Source organism: Physeter macrocephalus, chromosome 19 (assembly GCF_002837175.3).
Source record: "Physeter macrocephalus isolate SW-GA chromosome 19, ASM283717v5, whole genome shotgun sequence".
Lineage (NCBI taxonomy): Eukaryota > Metazoa > Chordata > Mammalia > Artiodactyla > Physeteridae > Physeter > Physeter macrocephalus.
In genome coordinates this window covers 26620107-26638585 of record NC_041232.1, presented here as the reverse complement: position 1 = coordinate 26638585, position 18479 = coordinate 26620107, and the positions used below count along the sequence as shown (strand labels likewise).

Here is an 18479-nt window from a genome sequence, read left to right as displayed (position 1 = left end):
ATGGACATATATACACTACCAAACGTAAAATATATAGCTAGTGGGAAGCAGCCGCATAGCACAGGGAGATCAGCTCGGTGCTTTGTGACCACCTAGAGGGGTGGGATAGGGAGGGTGGGAGGGAGGGAGACGCAAGAGAGAAGAGCTATGGGAACATATGTATATGTATAACTGATTCACTTTGTTATAAAGCAGAAACTAATACACCATTGTAAAGCAATTATACTCCAATAAAGATGCTAAAAAAAAAAAAAAGAAAGGCTTGGGAGAAAAAAAAAAGAGTTTAGTGAAAGAGTGCTTACCAATGTGTGATCAGGGTCCAAACAACAACAGCAGGGGATGACGGAGCAGCAGGGGTCAAGCCAAAACCGCCAGCCCCAGACCTGCACCGCCTCTGCCCAGGCTGAGGGGACTGACGCACCACTGGCCCCACTACCTTCCTGCATCTCCTATCCACTAACCAGGGGAAACCAATGCACCAGACATGTGTGAGCCCGTCCTAGAAATCAGCCCCAGGCTCAGGGCAGGGGAGCATGGGGAGAGTGGATGTGGGAGGGAAGACCCAGAATCTCCAGTTAATCTCCTCAGCATAACTAGTGACCACTGACCCACGTCGGGGATTCAGTTTATTTCCAGACACCAGTGACCCAGAACTCAGATGCCATTCAGACTTTGTCCTCCCAAGAGCCAACTTTTCAAACTGGAGGATAGCTTTGTTCAGTTCTGCCTGTCATTACCTTTCTCTGTTAAAGCTGCATTTGTACCATACCTTTAATGTTTTACTGAATTTTCCATTATTCATTTTGAAAAATGAAAATGATTGTAATATAAAGAATGATACTACAGATACAGAACATAAGGCTTACAATTTTCTATTATTGAAATGAAAATGGAAATCATTAGATGTGCTCATTAGAAGCCAATTTTAGGTTTCAAACAAAAGGGCAGTGCGAAGGAAAAGAATAAAATTAAAGAATTTGTATGAGATGCACAAAACTAATGCCAATAATATGTTTCTAAAAGGAAAGATGTAATTAGAGATTTTAGAATAATTAGGGGTTTTCGGCAAACAATTTCCTTCCCTCTATCATTTAACCTTTATAAATGTTTTCCAAGAAAACATTTCCTATGATATTCAGTAGGGGTGTAGCCTCTTATTTTGGGGAACTTTCATAGTTATTGACTTTTCAGAGTTCTCTTGCCATGGGCACATACACATATACCAGCACTGTACAGAGAACCGGCTGCAGTGATGGGAATGTCCCACATCTCTGCTGCCCCGTGTGGTCACCAGGAGCTGCACACGGCCACTGAGCAGCGGAAGTGTGACTAGCGCAAATGAGGTACTGAATCCTTAATATTACTTCATTTTTTATTAATTTCTATTTAAATAGCCACCTGTGGCTGGTAGCTGCCATATTGGACAGTGGAAGAATCGATGCATTTGGGGACTTTACCCCACACACATGTGGGTATTAAATATTCTACTTTACGCATATGAACACACACATTCAGGTAGTCCGATGAGACAGAAAACTGGAGCCTAATTACTGATACCTGTAGATACCACTGACCTCTAAAGTTATAACCATTCAGCAACTGATTATTGAGCCCAAATACACGCCCAGCACCGGGATGAAGGGCTAAGCGGATGAACACAGTTCCTGATCCTGACCTTGCCTCTTACCTGACAACATGAGCAGGTGTTTATTTGGGATTAGATACGAGAGAGCATAGTAAACAGTTCCACACAACGTGGCAAGGGCTCTGATGGGAGAACTGAAGGCCACGGAAGCCGGGCAGTAGGCCCCACCTTGCCCAGGGAGAGCAGGGATTTTTGGATGTGATGCAGGGTGACCACACACCCAGCTGCCAGGACGGTCCCGGTGACACCTGTTAGAGCAGCACAATTAACACCCTTGTGCATTTCCACTCGCAGACAATACGTTACACTTTGGACTATAAATTACACAGTCAGCCCAGAGAGGCCAGCGGGACGTCTTTCTTCCCCTGGAAAAGGGCAGGCTTCCGAAGGGCCTGGAAAAGTTCTTACACTTCTTTATGTTCCTTGCAACAGCTGATGCAGCTTTGGGGTGTAAGTAGCCATAACTACATAGGTGATTTTACAATAATCAATGTAGTGCCCCTATGGGCCAGGTAATCACATCGTCACTTCCACACCTATGTCAGGGAGCATCACCGCCTTTTAAAGGTGAGGGTTGGGGGGCAGAGAGGTAAAGCACTTGCTCGAGTTCAGCCAGGTGGTACCCAGCACCGCTGGACCCTGTCCTAGCATCTCACGCTGCCTCTCACGTCCGTTTCCCCCACGGCAGCCCTGAAGGTCTCTGCCTGTCTGTCAAACATTTACCCACCTGTCACCTCTGTGGAGCTTTGGACAGAGGAGAGTCTAGAGGTTCCGAGGAGTCATCAGTCTTTTCTGCCCACATCACGGCTCTCCCAACAGCCTTGCTCCTCAGGACAGGGTGTTCGCATCTTGGCTCACAATCAGGAGCCTCCTTTGGGGTAATTTCACGTTCCTTGCCATGCGCCTGGGAAAAGCCCAGGAAACCCTGGGGGTCTCCCCACTCCAGACACTGGACAGAGTGACTCACACGGACCCCACTGCCTTCCGTCTCCCACCCCCACCCCCAGGGCCCCTGAGCGCCCACAGGAGTATTTCCATCCTGGCCTTATCTTATAAGGTTGTTCTCATTATTATACCCCCATTGGTGTTCAGAGGTCTTTCCATGATATGCAGTATTTGTTTTTTTAAAAGATTGTATTTAACTTTAAATCTAATGTAAATTTAAATAGCCATATCGCTTAGGGGCTGCCATATTGGGCAGTGAAGATTTAGCCCATCTCCCTAGCTGTGATGTTCACACTTGTCCTAAGAAAATCTCATACATTTTCATGGAAAGAAGTTAGCAGTTAACAAGTTAATCTTACTCTAGCACTGTGCTGAGTGCTGTCTAGAGGTTATCTCATTGAGTCTTCATGATAAAGAAGGTGAGGTTTGCTAAGAACACCCAGCTTGTTAGGGGCAGAGGAAGGATTTGAACCACACGTGTTGATTTTTAAAAGCTAGGTTCTCTCGTTCCGTTTTCCCGGAGCTGGAGTATCAAGCAGCCTTTAAGAGAGACACTGTAAGTGCAGCTTTAGGGTCAGGCAGATCTTGGTTCAAGTTCCAGCTCAACAAATAGCTTGCCTGTGGCCTTGGAGCACTTAGGTTAGTTACCTAACCTCTCTTTGCAAAGTGGAGATAATAATAGTAGCTTCATTACATATTATATATGTGATATAGCATTCGGTATTTCATGGTATAATATCATATGTACAGAACACAGTAACAATTAATATCATTGTTAGTTGTATGTAAAAATTCATTTCAAATCATTCTTTCTTTTTTTTAAAAATAAATTTATTTATTTATTTAAATTTATTTAAAAAATAAATTTTATTTATTTATTTAAAAAATAAATTTATTTATTTATGGCTGCATTGAGTCTTCGTTGCTGCGCGCGGGCTTTCTCTAGTTGCCGTGAGCCTGGGCTACTCTTCATTGTGGTGCACGGGCTTCTCATTGCGGTCGCTTCTCTTGTTGCGGAGCATGGGCTCTAGGTGCGCGGGCTTCAGTAGTTGTGGCTCACGGGCTCTAGAGCGCAGGCTCAGCAGTGCGGTGCACGGGCTTCGTTGCTCCGCGGCATGTGGGATCTTCCCGGACCAGGGCTCGAACCCGTGTCCCCTGCATTGGCAGGCGGATTCTTAACCACTGTGCCACGAGGGAAGCGAAGCCCTCAAATCATTCTTTAAGTTAGTCACTAAAGCAGAATCCCAAAGACCTCTACCCAGGCACATGTTCTTAGACTTCTTTGAGATAATTAAGATGAAAGCATAACACAATATCTCTTATTTTTTAAATCTCAGACAAGGGGGAAAATAAAACCTCTTATTCAGTCTAGCATTTTTTTTTCAGTTATTTTAAGTGGATGATTTAGGGATTGTTTGGTTTTGCCTGCCGTGTCATGAGCAAAGAGAGTAAGATTTCAACAACTATCTGAAACAGAGGCAAACATCCTCCTGTGTGCCAGCCCCTGGCCCGTCCCAAGGAGATGGTCTGTCTCTCAGAGCAGGAGGTCATCGGAACCATGGCGGTCGCCAGGGTCCACTTAAAACTATGTGACCTCAGAGTCCTGAATCGCTCCCAGTTTTCCAGTTCTTTCCCAGTGGAGAAATCCTGAAGAGAGGGGAAAATACCATACTTTAAAGATGAGTCTTTCAACCCTTTGCCCTGAGAGCCACAGATGCAAGCACATAATTTTACAAAAATATTTGGCACCGTGTTGACAGTCTGTCAAATATCAGATGGTACCAATATTTTATATTGATTGTATTATTTTTTCCAGAGGAGTGTATCACAGTTAGCCAGGTACACATTCATTATGGTATAATGGTATAAATTAATCTTGTCGACTATGATATTAAATTCTAAAGAACTGCTGACTGCTTCTTCGGGAAGCCAGGAATGTTTCTCATAGGAAGGTTTTCTAAACTCAAGACAGATTTTTCACTGTTCACGTCAGGCAGTTACGTTCACGGGGCAAGAATCAAACAGCCGGTGATGCCTTTAGGCTGCCAGACAGCGTTTATAACTTGATGCAACTGTGGGGACAGGGGGACACTGGCGAGGGGGGCCAGGGGGCGGGCCCGAGCCGTGCGGTCCAAAAACCCAAATTTCTCCTTTGTCAGTTTCAGAGTGATTGGCTGACTCATGTGGGAAATCCAGTTTCTCCCAGAACCGCAAAGATTTCAAAGATCTGATTGATTCAGAGCAAAGCAATGCTCTGCAGCCTCGTTAGGGATAAGGCTTAACTTTGTGGGACACGTATGATAAGGTGGGCAATGAATGGAGTCCATGTTTCACACTACAAGTAGAATCACGGGTAGTGGTGGGAGGAGGGGCTGAGCAGGGCCGAGCCTCCAATGCTTGGGAAGGAGGCTAATGTCCCTTTCATCCCCCCCATAGCGTCCACGCAGGGCAGGTGACCGTGGAGGGGGGCGTCAGGTGGGACCAGGTGCCGTGTCTGGTGCTCTTAGACCCAATTCCGGCTTCACCTGCTGAGCACCTTTCTGAGTGGAGACGTTTGTCTTCTCTGCACAGCGAAATCAACATCTGAATTTAAAACCAGTGTTGTTGCAATTCTGATTCAGCTGCTAGGGATCCTCCTGAAGCCTGAACCCTGGAAGAGTGAATGGTCTGTGGCCACGACAAAATGACAAGTAGCAAAGAAAGATCTATTCCTAACCCAACAAGGAGTGGTCCGAGCAGCGGAGGACGTTTTGCTGATGGGACTTAAATGTAACACATTTCAACCTGAAAAGTTTTTCAACTTACTGCCGAGAATGGGTGCAGTCATTTAGCAGAAAGGCTAGGAAAACTCACAGCATTTGTCTTGTCGATATGGATTGTCTGCTGGGGCCGGGCCTTTGGTAACAGATCAGTACAATGTACGGGGAGTCAGCTTCTCAGAGCAGAACTGGTCAAGCACTTTCAAGCTGTAGCCAAAGGTAGGATCTGCCAACTCTCATTACTGCTGGGACTTTGCTGTTGGAGGGGAGCTTCCAGAACCACTGCCCTGTGAAAAGGCAAAGGTGTTTCTAGTGATGGGGAGGGAGACAGCCTTGAGGAGAGAAACCAGAAAATGGCAGGGGACTCCTTGGTGGTACGTAATGAAACCCTCATCTCCTGAAGCCGAAGGACAGACAGGGAAGCACCAAGGCCAAGGCTTCGTCGTAGGAATAGCAGAGCTTCTGACGGTGAGTTCTCAGCCTGGCAGGCCCCTGTTGTGGTAGCCGAGCTCCAGGAGTGAAGAAGGGCAGTGAGACCTGGAGTGGGAAACGTCTGGTGGATGCAATCAGGAATTTTGAGTTCCGGATTCTCTTGAACCCTTAGGCCTGCAGAAGTGACCCACTTCTCCTTATTGGAAGATTGCCCCCCCTCGTTTGAGGATCATACAGGGGGCCGCGGATGAGGCAGTTTCCTTCTGAGACAAGGCTTGCCCCCCACTCAGGATCAGGCCCCACCTTGTCCCAGCAACCAGACCGACAGCAAAGGTCAAATCCTAGAACACCCAGCGGGCATATGCTGAGCCTGCTAAGGAAACAGAAGGGTGAACATCAAGCGGCTGCACCCTGAAATGCCCTTCGTGACTCCACACTAAAAAATAGACCTTACCCTTCTCCACGTGTGATGTATGTGGAGGCTTCCTGCTCTTTTCATGCTGAAAATGGAAGGTATGTCATATTTTCCATCTAACCTGCCCCTCCCCCCCAAAAATAACAAACAGTAATAAATTTTGTAAGAAATTATAACAGATCGGAACATATGACAAATTTCTTTGGTATTGCTCTGTTTAGTAGCCAGTGAATAGAATTTATGGAAAGGAGTTTTGGAATACTCTGAAGCAAATTTCCACAAAATAAAAGTAGAAAACTATTTCTTTATTTTAAAGTATGACCCCGAATTGCTAAAGGGTACACTCTTTACTTCGAAGTTATAAAATAAACAATCTTTTGGTTCACTCAGAACCAGAAGCTAATATACAGAAGCAAATCACTAAAAATTAATGTACTTGTACATATTTAAAGCTCTTCAAACTATTTCAAGCTGTGAAAATATTGATAACGAACAGCATTGCAACAGGCCCTAGCCTGCCTGAGATTGGGTCTAGCATCACAAATTGTTTAAACTGTTTGAAATAGAAGAGCTTTATGTAGGAAACAAAAAAATATAAGCATATTAATTGCACAACACTACTTCTGTTCAATCGAAATGTCCTTTGTGGACATAGTATTTGGCTAAAAATTAAATTTTCCTTATATTCAATGTTTGGAAATTTGGGGAAGGTCAGGGTTAAAAAGTCTTCTCCTACTAGCTGCCAGACAAAATTGAAGAAACTTAACCATTTTCCCTGACAGATTTTATCTATTTGAGAAATAATAATTGTAGTTCTAATAAACTTGTTCTTCTATTTTTAGCAGTCTACCCATTTTACCATCTCAGTAAAACCCTTTTTTTTTTAGAGTCAATCCAGGCATATGTGTACATTTTTATTAGGAGATCTCTAAACAAAACCAAGAAAAATTAATTCATTGCATGCATATTATTATGCATAAATATTAAAAGCAATTCCCCCAATAAGGAAATACTGAGTACACTGCTATTAAAATGAACCAGTTGCCCACAATTCACCTAGGATATTTTTTGTTCTTATAAACTTTTTTCTAATGTTAACAGAGAGCTGAGAGAACTTAAAAATGCCTTTATTTAGTCTTAAGAGGAATTTCATTTTCCTTTACTGAAATGCTATCATTCATACTCAATAAAATGCTGACTTCTTTATTTTTATAAGCTTATCACACGAAATGCCAGATTTAATACATTGTGATTGCAGGATATCAGGAGGGTGGGTGATAAGGCAAAGAACTCAGAACTTTCTCTAAAATTAGTGCACATAGCTTGCCGTAAAACCTTCCTTCTTCGGAGGACTTCTACTTTCAGCCAAGAACCAGATTCGTTCTCCTACCTGAAACAAATAAAAACCAAGATAAAGTATATGAAACAATGGTTTTTATCTATCAGACGCCAGGCAGCACAGCCCTGATCCCTGAGAAATGAGAAACGAATGAGGTGACCCCACTTCTGCCCTGACCGACTACCTCGAGAGAGTTTGGGACTGCAGCAACCCAGAATCGCTCAGCAATCTCTTTGATTTGGGGGGATGGAGCCGGGACCTGGGGAGGCCCTGGCAGGCAGAGGACAGGAGAGAGCGCCCTGGGGGATTCTCAGTGGAGTGTTGATCAGTTGTCAACCCCCCACACGGGGAAGCAGCCCCCAGATGAAGCAGAGGGAACACATCCTGACTCTCAGGGGTAGGAGAAGCTCACTTTTCCTGCCAGTCAGGGAGTAAAACCTCATAAAGCCTGGGGCATCAGGGAGAATACTCAGAAGGGTATTTGGCTCACAAAGCTTGAAACTGAAACTTGAAAAGATCAAATTTGTATGTAGAACAAAGCTCAAGAATATTCTAGGAATACAAAATATTCCGAGAAGGAGCACCCATGAGGTAAGTTTCACAATACCTGGCATCCTGGTGAAATCTTACCAGGCATGCAAGGAAGCAGGAGAATGCATCCATATAGGTCAGTCCATTCATGCAAACAGACCAAGCAATGATGTAAATGATAGAACTAACAGGCAAAGACGTTAAAATGTTCTTATATCTATATTCCGTACATTGAAAAGGTAGAGGAAATGTTAAGTAGAGATACAGACGATATAAAATAGTCCCAATTGAAATTCTAGGTAAAAGAATACAATACCTGAGATGAAAAGTACACTGAATGGGATAAACAGTAGGTTAGACACCATGGAAGAAAAGACATAGAAATAACAACTGTCCAAAATGATGAAACACAGAAAAAATACTGCGAATAAATAGAGCAGCTGAGAGCTGTGGACCAATTTCAAGTGTCCTAATACATGTGTAATTCCAGTCCCTTTAGAAGAGGGCACAGAAAAAAATATTTGAAAAAATAATGTCTTAAAATTTTCCTGATTTCATGAAAACTGTAAACCCACAGATCCGAAAGCTCAGTGAAACTCAAGCATAAGGAACATGATGAAAATTAGACCAACACACACTGTAATCAAATGGCTTAAAACCCGTGACTTTAAAAAAGGACTTCTTCAGGTTTTTAAAATTTATATTTACATCACAACCGCGCTGCCTTGGCACTAACATCTTTACCTGAATACCTTATAAATTTTGTATTCGTGAAATAAAGTCTGTTAATATCCTTTTATATAGCAACTATTAATTTATAAATTTAGGGGAGGGAGATGCTGAAAAAGAAACTTGAACTAGATTATCATCAATTTATCATCAAGCTATTCATTTGGGCCAGGCCTACATAAATCTGCATCTGAATCCCATCGTTGTTTGCTGGTGATTTTTTGTGGGTTGGGATTTTGGTTTTGCTTATGGTTTGTTGATTTTAAAGAAAACAAAAAAACAGAGGAGCAACATGAATGTTTATTTTACACAAGTAAAATCAAAATGAAAAATTGAGGGTGATTGGTGAATTTAGAGAAAAAAAATCCAAGTAGTAAGGAGACAGGAATTCACAAGGTGACTTACAAACTGAGGTCTGCCCAGATACTAGGGAATGGTTTCTGATGATACCAATTTACTCATAAATCTGCGTAACTATTTCTGACATTATGTGGTTAAATAAGAAAAGGACAGAATGCAGCTAATGTGAAAAATGTAATAATTATAGCAATAATTGAATGCATCCTGTATGGCAAATCCTCTTTGTGCATTATCATGTTAAATCCTTAATTACAAACATGTCATGTATGAGTTACGAGTTACTAGTTAACAGTCCCGTTATTACAGAAGTAATGACTGAGGTTTTGAGAAGTGATCATACGTGCCACAATTTAAGCCACACAGAGTATGAAGTAACATCAAACACAAGGCACCCGACAAGGAAGGCAGTGCCCATCTTCCCAATGAGAAGATGTAAACCTCACAAGACTGGCTCGTTTCCATCTTTCAGGACACATTCCTGAAGGTCCCAAGTCCACAGAGAGTCTCCCTGACAAGCTTATATTATTGGTACCTCCCTATCACCCACAGGAAGTTTTTTCAGAGTTCTCCATAATTTGAAATTATTTCTGTATATGTTCACTTGCTTACTGTCTCCGTAGGCTTAAGCCTGATGAGGAAAGAGACAGTGCTTTCTTTATTTACCACTCACCACTGTACACTAGTACTGCTTCTGCTACCGTGACAACAGTAACAATACTACAGCACTAGATTGAGTACCACATAAGTACTGCTGTATTTACACAGTCCAGAAAAAAAGATGAAGGATGGAGATGAAGTGGAACATGTTCATTTTTGTCACTTTGATGAAAACAGTAATAAAATGTCATAATACATTTATTGTTACAAGAAGAGCAAGACAATGTAAATTTAAAACAATTTCAATTACCATTCGAGCATGCTCTTTAGCAGTCTTTCCATTAGAAATAGATTATTTCAATAGAAATGGTCACTTGCATTAGAAGTAGCCAGTTTCTGAACTTATCTACGAAACAGAAAGACTCACAGACATAGGGAACAGACTTGCGGTTGCCAAGGGGGAGGTTAGGGGAGGGATGGACTTGGAGTTTGGGATTAACAGACTATTATATATAGAATGGATAAACAACGTCCTATTTTACAATACAGGGAACTATATTCAATATCCTGTGATAAACCACATGGAAAAGAATATGAAAAAGAATATATATGTATAACTGATCACTTTGCTGTACAGCAGAAATTAACACAACATTGTAAATCAACTATACTTGAATAAAATTAAAAAAAAAAAAGTAGCCGTTTTCAATACGTGAAGCTCTGTTTTTTGTCCAAGGAAACCTTATTGGCTAACCAATGCTGCATAAGAGATGTAACTAAATAAACATCCACTTCATGTTTTCTAAGAAGCCTGTGCAGTGTTTTGAAAGTAATTAAAATTCTTGTGGCTTTTGGATATTTGATATCATCAAGCCAATGATCTCCTCACCCTTATTTTCCTAATTCTGCCATTCCGATCATCATTCTGGTCACCAACTGCCTTATGGTTCCATTTAATGAAGTGCAGGGCTCCAGAAGTATTTAACTTAAAACATATGGAATGCACACGCCCAGAAGCAATTAAATCAATGGGAAATTCAGAATGCACTCCATTCCCTATACCTCGGAGCTCCAAAAATGTAAATTAGTCACACCCATCTAAGACAAACTGGATGCTTGGAATGGGACATTTTTAGAAAAACCATCACAGAAGAGTTTCCTTAAAGTAACAGATTTGTGCAAAGAAAATGAACAGTATAAATAGCTTTTTCCTTTCTAAAGCACAGTAAATTAAGAGTATTAACCCTAGTTTTCCAAAAGAGATGGAACACACTCAGTAAATTCCTTCCACAATTCTACCAAAAGCCATTACTGCTTCTGTAGTTTAAGTGATAGCTTCTTAAGCTAAAAGAATTTTTTTCCTTAACATCTAACTTACTTTATTTATTTATTTATTTTTTTGCGGTACGCGGGGTTCTCACTGCTGCGGCCTCTCCCGTTGCGGAGCACAGGCTCCGGACGCGCAGGCTCAGCGGCCATGGCTCACGGGCCCAGCCGCTCCGCGGCATGTGGGACCCTCCCAGACCGGGGCACGAACCCGCGTCCCCTGCATCGGCAGGCGGACTCTCAACCACTGCGCCACCAGGGAAGCCCCTAACTTACTTTAGATAACATAGAACACTGAGGAAAATATTGTGATTTTATTGTTTATCACCCGAGCCTGGTTTTGAATCTTTGCTCTCTTTCAAACTTAAGGTGAGTTTCATTTATAGGATTTTTAATGATATTAAAGCAAATGAAAGACCTTCAGGGAATGTGGGATCTTATCGAGAACCATGATGGCCATCTTATTACCTGGATCACTCGGTTAAAATCCTGCCGGGTCTGTTTGTTTCTGTCCCACCTGGAATCTCAACTCAGGCCATCTGAGGTGTTCACCTTCCCTGATCATTCGTCGCCTAGATCCTTAAACAAAACACCTCGGTAGGGAGTGTTTCCTTGCTCCCCTCCAAACCAAGTTAACCCCTCTGGCAAAGAAGCTGTGTCCTCACTGCCTGCCTTGCCTTGCCGTGTCCTCACTGCCTGCCTTGCCTTGCCGTGTCCTCACTGCCTGCCTTGCCTTGCCGTGTCCTCACTGCCTGCCTCGCCCTGTCCTGGAAGAACCTCCGACACCAATGGTCTGCAGGGAGGTGGGAGAGGAGGGGCAGCAGCCCCTGGCTAAGATGCCACAGGCTCTCACTGTTCTCACCAAAGTTTCAGTTGTTTTTCTTGAATAAAGCTTCTCAATTGTTGTTTGCCTTGGTCATTTTCTAGAGTCCTGCAATGACTGTCCATTTTTATCATTTCTTTCGAGGGAGAAAGTCTGCCATGCTCTTCACTCCACCATCCTGAAGGTTCAATGTCCACCTTCGTAGTTTTCAGCCACTGAGATTTGGGGATTGTTTGCTACCCAGCCTGTCCTGACTGATACAGCAGGTACTTCCTCTCTCCTTCCCTCACTCCCTTTCTCTCATTCAAGTAAGTCACAAATGTTTAAAACATTCAAAATTTAATTCCCACTTCTAGTTTCGCCAACATGTAAAGAGCTTGGAGGTCGTTACTCCCTCTCTCACCAAAAGGAAAAAGATGAACACACTAAAAATCAATAAATTTCCGTAGACCCATCATGCAAGTGAGGTCACAGGGCAAACACCCATCAACATCTGGAGAGACAATCAAATACAAGAACCACAGCCATGGTCAGATTACCTAAAGCAGAAGCTTCTGAACCAATCACTGGTACAGAACAATTACAATTTTATAGTTTTTGCACCATATACTTTTATACTAAGAGCCACAGTTATTTTATCTCCCCAGCAAACCACTCATCTTCTCAATATATAATTATCCTCATTAACCCTGATAAATTTTGCTTTAAATATATTTCATTTTGTATGTTGTTATTGCCAGGATCAAGCGGCGTGACCTAGGAAAATGGTACTTCTAGCGGATGGGACGGGATCACATTTGTTTCCCTTCAGTGGACGCCATGTGAAAATAGTATAAACCTCATGGGTGAAGAGGGAATTCTGTGGGATGAGAAACAAAGGCAGTTTTTATATGGTTCAGTCCTCTGTGGAATCGCTGTGCTTTCCGTCTCTGGTCTGGCTGGTGCACTTGTGGCTCTGAGTCATCCTCTTTGAAGCGACCTTGGGGCGCGCCTGTCAATTCACATTACCTGACCTTTTTCCTTCTCTTCTTCATACCTGTGTTACTTTCGGCTCAGGAACGTTTTGTGCAGGACGAGTTCTCTCCATCGTCTCTCTCTTGAGGTGGCCTTACCCCTTGTTTTGCTTCTCTGGCCGTGGCCTTGGCAGGGGAAGCCTACTCCTTTGACGGTGCTTCTATTTTTAAGGCTGACAGCATTCACTGAGATTCGCCCACACAGAGCTCCCAGGAGGCACAGAAAGCCCTGCTATTCATATTTATTTGGGTGGAATTAGAATAAAAATAAAATTGGATGGTGAGCAAAATAGACCTCAATCGTGGCGGCGATGAGAATAAATAAAAATTGTTATGAAATCCTATTCCCTACATCTTCGTTTTCACTTTTAAAAGATAAGCTAAAAGGCTACACTCGGACCAACAGTGCCTCCTCCTATTTTGTGAAGCACCCTTGGTCTATTTTATGTGTTAAAGAAAAAAAGCGGTTCAATTCTATGAAATCTGCCCTCCTAACATCGCTGGCTGTGCCACCCTTTGGTGTCTCTGGATGTAATCAGAGGAATGTTAACACCTGCCTGGCCATCTGCTTCCTGGATGTTTCTTCTTTTGTAAGAGGTTCCCCCCAGATGAGGTATTTGATTCCTCACGTCTGCTCCATGGTCTCCCAGTTCACTTCACAAACTGATAAATCTTCCTCTAAATTTAATAGATTGTGTGTGGGGGGGTGGAACATTCTTGTGGATCAATTCCTTTTTTGTTTGTTTTTATTGTGGTAAAATACACGATGTAAATTTACCATCTTAACCATTATTAAACGTACAGTTCAGTGGTACTAGGTGCATCACATCATTGTGTAACCATCACCACCATCCATCTCCAAAACTCTTCTCATCTTGCAACATGAAATTCTGTCCCCATTAAACACTATCTCCTCACTTCCCCCTCCCCCAGCCCCTGGCAGCCGCCATTCTACTTTCCTTCTCTGTGAGTTTGACTCATATAAGGTGACTCACAGAAGTGGAATCATACAGTATTGGTCTTTTTGAAGGTGATTTATTTCACTTAACCTAATGTCTCCAAGGTTCATCCATGTGGTAGCGTGTGTAAGAATGTCCTTCCTTTTTATGGCTGACTAGTACTGTATGTATAGACCACATTTTGTTTATCTATCATCTGTTAATGGACACTGGGGTTGCTTCCATTTTAGCTACTAGATCAATTGATTCCTGTTAAAACAAATGAACTAACACACAAAAACAAAAACTTCAAGCAATACAATAAAGTAAAAAAAGGAAGATAAAGCCACCTCACTCTTCTGGAGCGCAGAGGAAACCATTCTTATCATTTTCATGAATGGCCACCAGCCATTTTTCTCTCTTCTTACATACACATATATGGATAGAGATTGGATAAACAGGTTTACATAAATGAGTTTGTACTAGATGTGCGGTAACTGAATAATATGCCTTCACCATGTTTCCATGTCAAAATTACTATTTACATTATCATCTTCATGATTGGATCATATTCCATTAAGTTATCATGCAGTAATTTATTTAACCCATTCCCTGTAAATGGAAATGCGGTGTGATCTTTATTCACATAGTGTAGACAAGGCAGAGATGACAGTACTGGGGAAAATTCCCTCAAGTGGGATTTGCACTCAAAGGAAAAAACACTAGCAAAAAGATTTAAATGTTCAGTAGTTTTCTTTTATCTTAAAAGCAAATTGCATAGGAGAAAAGTATCTATTTTCATGTGTATCAGCAAGATTAACACTCTGCTAATATGCTTGCTGGCCGTTTGTAATTCTTTTATGAATTGTCTATGTACATCCTTTGCATATTCTGTTTTTTAAAAAACGCTCCTCGTCTTTATAATAATACTTACATGTCAATTTTGTTCAGACTATTTTCTCTTTTTTGGTTTTTCTTTCAGTTTCTGTAAAGTTTTTTTGACATAGAGAAGTTTTATTCTCTTGGAAGTAAATTTATTCATCTTTTTTTATGGTATCTGGTTTTTCTGACATTCCTGGAAAGGCTTTTATCACAATCATCCTCTCACTGGATATATCTCATACACACGTATACATGATCATAAATACTAATTAGCCATGTTCTTTAGGAAAATCTCATATTTCAATTTTTAAATACATAAAGCTTCTACATTTGGAGTTCATTTTTACATTAGAGTGAGGTGGAGATATACTTTAGTGTTTTCACAAATAAATAAACAGCCAGATTTCCCAATGCCATATATCAAATAATTTATTTCCCCTTATTGATTTAAAACATGTAGAAAAATGGTACAGATGAACCTATTTGCAGGGCAGGAATAGAGACACAGACATAGAGAACGGACGTGTGGACATAGTGGGGGAAGGGGAGGGTGGGACAAACTGGGAGATTAGGATTGACATAAACACACTACCATGTGTGAAATAGATAGCTAGTGGGAACCTGCTGTATAGTGAGGGAGCTCGGTGCTCTGCGATGGCCTAGATGAGTGGGATTGGGGGGGGGGGGTCCAAGAGGGAGGGGATGTATGTATACATATAGCAGATTCACTTCATTGTACAGCAGACACTAACACAACATTGTAAAGCAATTACACTCCAATTAAAACAAACAAACAAAAAACCCTATCACGTTTATAATATACTGAAGCTCATATTTACCTCAGTTTTATTTCCGAATTCTCTAGGCCATCAAATTGAATATCTAATAGCTTACTGATAATACAGTGGAATGCTGTTATGCCCTGTGCCTTCCCATTTTCCCTTTAGTTTCATAAGTTTTAGATTTTGTTTCATTTTTTTTAGATAAATTTATAATAATTATCAGAAACTTTCAAAAGAATCATTTTGGTATTGCTCTGAAATATATTAATTTCAGGAAAAATATTTTTTAATAAAATTACCTCTTTATCCAGGGACCAGGTATATTACTCAATTTATTCCATTTTTCCTTTATTTCCTTCAGTAAGATTTTATCCTTTTACTCTACAGATACAAAAAATATTTGTTAATTTTGTTCAGGGTATTCCATGATTTGGAGAATTCTGTTGTCAGTGGTGAATTTCCTTCTATTATAGTTTATAATTCATTATTTCTGCTCAAATATGGTTTTAATACATTAATTATAACTAACATTCCTACCAAATGCATCTCTAAAAATATTTAGTTCACTCTCTTGAGTTTTTCAATGACACATATTATTTCTACACTATGCCCATATCATATATATTGTGCTCTCTCTAATTGTATAGTCTAATACTTCCAGGACAATATGGAGAAATAGTGGTAACAGTAAAACAATGTTCCTTTCCTCAGTTGAATAGGAATGCTTCTGCCCTTCCACTATGAAACATGAAGTTGGTTATGAATATATATATTGATCCCAGTAAGTTATCCACCTACTTTACTAAAGGTGTTTATTTTTTAGGTTAGAAATCATTGTGGAACTTTTGTCAAATGTTACTTTGGAAACTACAGAGACAACCAGACAGTGTCTCCTCTTTAGAATTAATAGATTGTGAATTATTTCAGTCATTCCTAATTATGAACCATCTTATACATCTCAGAATAATTACTTAATCTTTTTATTTTTACTTAATTATTTAAAAACCCACAAGATTTTATTAAAGCTGTAAGAATAGTACAATAAATTTTTCTGTGTTCTTCGCCCAGATTTATTTACTCTAAACCGCTTGCTATTTTTGTTCTCCCGTCCCTTATATGTTTATATTTACTGAAATATTTGGTAGAAAATTGCAGATATGATTATTCTGCTAAATACTTCAATGTGTGTGTACTAAAAACGAGAACATTCTCCTATATAACCATGGACACAATGATCAAATTTAAGTGACTGTTAACATTGACACCTTAACTAACTGTCTATATTAAAATGTTGCCAATCTTCCCCATAATGTTCTTTATAGCTGTTATTTTTCTGATCCAGGATCCAATCATGCATTAAATTTAGTTATCTTGTCTCTTTAGCACTTTTTAATATGGAAAAGTTCCTCAGGATTTATTTTTCTTTCATGACATTGAAATCTTGAAAAACACAGGCCAGTAGCTTTATAGAATGTCCCTTAAATTGAATTTTTCTTGTGTCCCAAAGATTAGGTTCAGCTCATGCATTCTGGGCAGGAATTCATAGAAATGATATGTCCTCAGTCATCTCAGCAGCAGACATCTGGTGTCGGTCCATCTGTGCTTGGTCATGTGAGCTTTGATAACATATCTGCCGAGTAAAATGACCATTTTTCTCCTTTGAAATTAGTAAGTAATCTGTGGAGGTAGACAGATATCCAGGACTGTATAATATCTTTTTCTGCATCTAAGTCTCACTGAGGAGTTTTAGAATCCCTTAATAATTTTTGCCTGAATCAGATATTACTATGCTGGCCGCAACATGGTATTTCAGACTCTACTATTTCTTTTTATATTTACTGGTTGGCATTTTATTATATGGAAGAGCTGTTCCTTCTTCCTAGGCCACTCCCTCCCACCCTCCCTCCCTCCCTCCATCCTTCCTTCCTTCCATCCTTCCTTCCATTCTATGGACACATGAATTTTTTTTCACCAATGAGTTATAGTCCATCACTATCTTTATTATGTATTCTTTTATTGTTCTGCCAGATTCTACTTCTTAATATTCTATTTATTTGTCATCAATATTTATAAGTGATACTGATCTACAGTTGTTACGTTTTGTGCTACCTTTACCTGGTTTTGGTACAACTTTTATATAGGTGTTGTAAGAATAATCAGAAGGCTCTAGAACAGTTGAAATAACATAAAAATTTATGTTTCTTTTAAGTTTGGGAGAATCTCCTCATAAGGCTTTTAAGATGTAGATCTTTTGGACCTCTGTCCCTCTCTCTCTCTCTCTCTCTCTCTCTTTCTTTCATCAGTTTTATGTTAGTTATACTTTCATTTTATCCTATGTTTGATCTTTTTAGGATAGATTTCTGTCAAGGAATTTTTTAATTTAAGTGTCTCTATAACTGGTTATTTTCCTGTTCTTATTTCTATTTTGGCATTCTTACACTCTTCCCCTTTACCCATCCCTTGATTTATTTATTTACTGTGTTTTATCTGATTAATGTTTATTTTTCTCTTGAAGGAATAGCCCTTTATATATACATCCGTTCTGTTATTTTTCCTTTTTCTGACATATTTTCACAACTTTATTAATTTTTTCCTCCTGCTTTTCCTAGGTTTATTTTCTGTTACTTTTTAACAACCTACGTTTTATGATAAATTCTATTTTCCCCTGAGTATAGGTTTGGCAGTAAGTTGTGGATTTTTATTTGGAGTTTTCCCATTATTACTATTTTCTGAATGTTCTGCAACTTCAGGCTTGACTTCCTCTTTGATCCTAAAGTTACTTTCCAGATGTTTGTATAATATCAAAATGGGTGTGGTTTTATTACACTGTTTTCATAGTTGGTACTTACTTATAATATCATTGCATAGCCAGAAATACACAATGTTTACTCTGTCTTACTTACAATTTTATTTCTTTGTAATCTAATATATTGCTAGTTTTTATAAATGTTTCATGAACATTT

The 18479-nt window shown here is 40.2% G+C and overlaps 1 long non-coding RNA gene across 1 annotated transcript in view; it reads right to left on the bottom strand.

Moving 5' to 3' along the window:
- Positions 1 to 7390: 7390 nt before the first annotated feature.
- LOC114484382 (uncharacterized) overlaps positions 7391 to 18479 on the bottom strand; it is a 180721-nt gene continuing 169632 nt past the window's right edge. Inside the window, exon 4 of the long non-coding RNA XR_003677221.2 lies at positions 7391 to 7586. This is a non-coding gene — a long non-coding RNA (uncharacterized lncRNA). The remainder of the gene's footprint in view (positions 7587 to 18479) is intronic.